Genomic DNA, 3,224 nt, shown 5'->3' with positions numbered 1-3,224 from the left:
CTGTCCCCCCTAAACTCAGACACTCTCCTACACCACTGTCCCCTAAACTCAGACACTCTACCAAAACCTGTGGGCTCTCCTTTGCCGTGGCCAATGTGAGTAAAACATTTAAACGTGTTAACCCTCGCAAGGCTAACAGCCCAGACAGCATCCCTGGCAGCGTCCTCAGAGCATGTGCAGACCAGCTGGCTGGAGTGTTTACGGACATATTCAATCAATCCCTATCCCAGTCTGTTGTTCCCACATGCTTCAAGATGGCCACCATTGTTCCTGTTCCCAAGAAAGAGAAGATAACTGAACAAAATTACTTCCTCCCCGTAGCACTCACTTCCGTCATCATGAAGTGCTTTGAGAGACTAGTCAAGGACCATATCACCTCCACCCTACCTGACACCCTAGACCCACTCCAATTTGCTTACTGCCCAAATAGGTCCACAGACGATGCAATCTCAACCACACTGCACACTGCCCTAACCCACCTGGACAAGAGGAATACCTATGTGAGAATGCTGTTTATTGACTACAGTTCAGCATTTATTAACACCATAGTGCCCTCCAAACTCATCATTAAGCTCGAGACCCTGGGTCATGACCCCACCCTGTGCATTTGGGTCCTGGACTTTCTGACTGGCCGCCCTCAGGTGGTGAAGGTAGGTAACAACATCTCTACTCCGCTGATCCTCAACACTGGGGCCCCACAAGGGTTCGTTCTGAGCCCTCTCCAGTACTCCCTGTTCACCCATGACTGCACGCCTTCAACGCAATCATCAAGACACTACAGTAGTAGGCTTGGTTACCAATGATTACACAGGGAGGAGGTGAGGCCCCTGAGAGTGTGGTGTCCGGAAAATAACCTCACACTCAACGTCAACAAAACAAAGAAGATGATTGTGAACTTCAGGAAACAGCAGAGGGAACACCCCCCTATCCACATTGATGGGACAGTAGTGGAGAAGGTGGAAAGTTCCTTAGCGTACACATCACGGACAAACTGAAATGGTCCACCCACACAGACAGTGTGGTGAAGAAGGCTCAACAGCACCTCTTCAACCTCAGGAGGCTGTAGAAATGTGGCTTTTCACTGAAAACACTCACAAACTTTTACAGATGCACAATTGAGAGCATCCTGTCGAGCTGTATCACCACCTGTTACGGCAACTGCTCCGCCCACAAACACAACGCTCTCCAGAGGGTGGTGAGGTCTGCACAACGCATCACCAGGGGCAAACTACCTGCCCCCAGGACACCTACACCACCCAATGTTACAGGAATGTGATTCGGCCTTGTCTCAGGATGGTAAGTTGGTGATTGAAGACATCCTTCTAGTGGTTTGGGGGCTGTGCTTTGGTAAAGTGGGCGGGGTTTTATCCTTCCTGTTTGGCCCTGTCCGGGGGTATCATCGGATGGGGCCACAGTTTCTCCTGACCCCTCCTGTCTCAGCCTCCAGTATTTATCCTGCAGTAGTTTATGTGTCGGGGGGCTAGGGTCAGTTTGTTATATCTGGAGTACTTCTCCTGTCCTGTCCTGTGTGAATCTAAGTGTGCGTTCTCTAATTCTCTCTTTCTCTCTTTCTTTCTCTCTCTCTGAGGACCTGAGCCCTAGGACCATGTCTCAGGACTACCTGGCATGATGACTCCTTGCTGTCCCCAGTCCACCTGGCCGTGCTGCTGCTCCAGTTTCAACTGTTCTGCCTGTGATTATTATTATTATGAGACTGATCTCAGGTCACCTGCTCAATGAGAAGAGGAGACTAACCTCACACTTCTTCGTCCGTAAGTGGTCTCAGACTAACGTCTGTCGTTCAGCTGGAGCATCAGAGTCACAACAACACGTGACATCACACTTTTACTTCTTCCTTGGAAAGAGATGAGATGAGATGAGCCACAGTTTTACTGCTGAGTCAGAAACAGATGATCCACGGTCCGTCGTCAGGGTCCGTCGTTAGGGTCCGTCGTCAGGGTCCTTCGTCACGGTCCTTCCTCACGGTCCAACATCACGATCTGACCACTGTGTCAGGGTTCAGGGACGACCCATGACCAAGTGGGGGCCCAAATCTTAGGGTCCTGTCACTGGCCACCCCTCCCCCTCTCCCCCAAGACAAGACTATAAGCAACCTTTCCACCATCTACGCCCTCGCCTCTCAGCTTGTAGTAATTACCCAAAATTGAAAACTTGCATCCTGATGGCCTGTAACAATGTGTACAGCTTCCAATATTCCTCCTTCTCTTCCTCTCTCTCTCTCTCTCTCTCTCTCTCTCTCTCTCTCTCTCTCTCTCTCTCTCTCTCTCTCTCTCTCTCTCTCTCTCTCTCTCTCTCTCTCTCTCTCTGTTCTCTCCTTGTTCCCTCTCTCTCTCTGTTCTCTCTCTCTGTCTCTCTCTGTCTCTCTCTGTCTCTCTCTCTGTCCCTCTCTCTCTCTCTCTCTCTCTGTTCTCTCTTTTTTCCCTCTCTCTCTGTTCCCTCTCTCTCTCTGTTCTCTCTCTCTCTCTGTTCTATCTGTTCTCTCTGTTCTCTCTCTCTCTCTGTTCTATCTGTTCTCTCTGTTCTCTCTCTCTCTCTCTCACTCTCTGTTCCCTCTCTCTCTCTCAGTTCTCTCTGTTCTCTCTCTCTCTCTGTTCTCACCTTGTTCCCTCTCTCCCCCTCTCTCTCTCTGTTCCCTCTCTCTCTCTGTTCTCTCTGTTCTCCCTGTTCTCTCTCTCTCTCTGTTCCCTCTCTCTCTGTTCTCTCTGTTCTCTCTGTTCTCTCTCTGTTCTCTCCTTGTTCCCTCTCTCCCTCTCTCTCTCTGTTCCCTCTCTCTCTCTCTATGTTCTCTCTGTTCTCTCTTTGTTCCCCTCTCTCTCTCTGTTCCCTCTCTCTCTCTGTTCTCTCTGTTCCCTCTCTCTCTCTGTTCTCTCTGTTCTCTCTCTCTCTGTTCTCTCTGTTCTCTCTTTGTTCCCCTCTCTCTCTCTGTTCCCTCTCTCTCTCTGTTCTCTCTGTTCCCCCTCTCTCTCTGTTCTCTCTGTTCTCTCTCTCTCTGTTCTCTCTGTTCTCTCTCTCTGTTCCCTCTCTCTCTCTCTCTGTTCTCTCTCTCTCGGTTCTCTCTGTTCTCTCTTTGTTCCCTCTCTTTCTCTGTTCCATCTGTTCTCTCTCTCTCTGTTCTCTCCTTGTTCCCTCTCTCCCTCTGTTCTCTCTGGACGACCACAAACCAGTCACAGCTAAGACTTTCTCATCAGAAGAGAGTGAGAGTG

Source organism: Oncorhynchus gorbuscha, linkage group LG25, assembly GCF_021184085.1.
Source record: "Oncorhynchus gorbuscha isolate QuinsamMale2020 ecotype Even-year linkage group LG25, OgorEven_v1.0, whole genome shotgun sequence".
In the NCBI taxonomy this organism is placed as follows: Eukaryota; Metazoa; Chordata; class Actinopteri; order Salmoniformes; family Salmonidae; genus Oncorhynchus; species Oncorhynchus gorbuscha.
The sequence above is the reverse complement of the archived record's forward strand: the minus strand, read 5'-3'. Positions refer to the sequence as shown.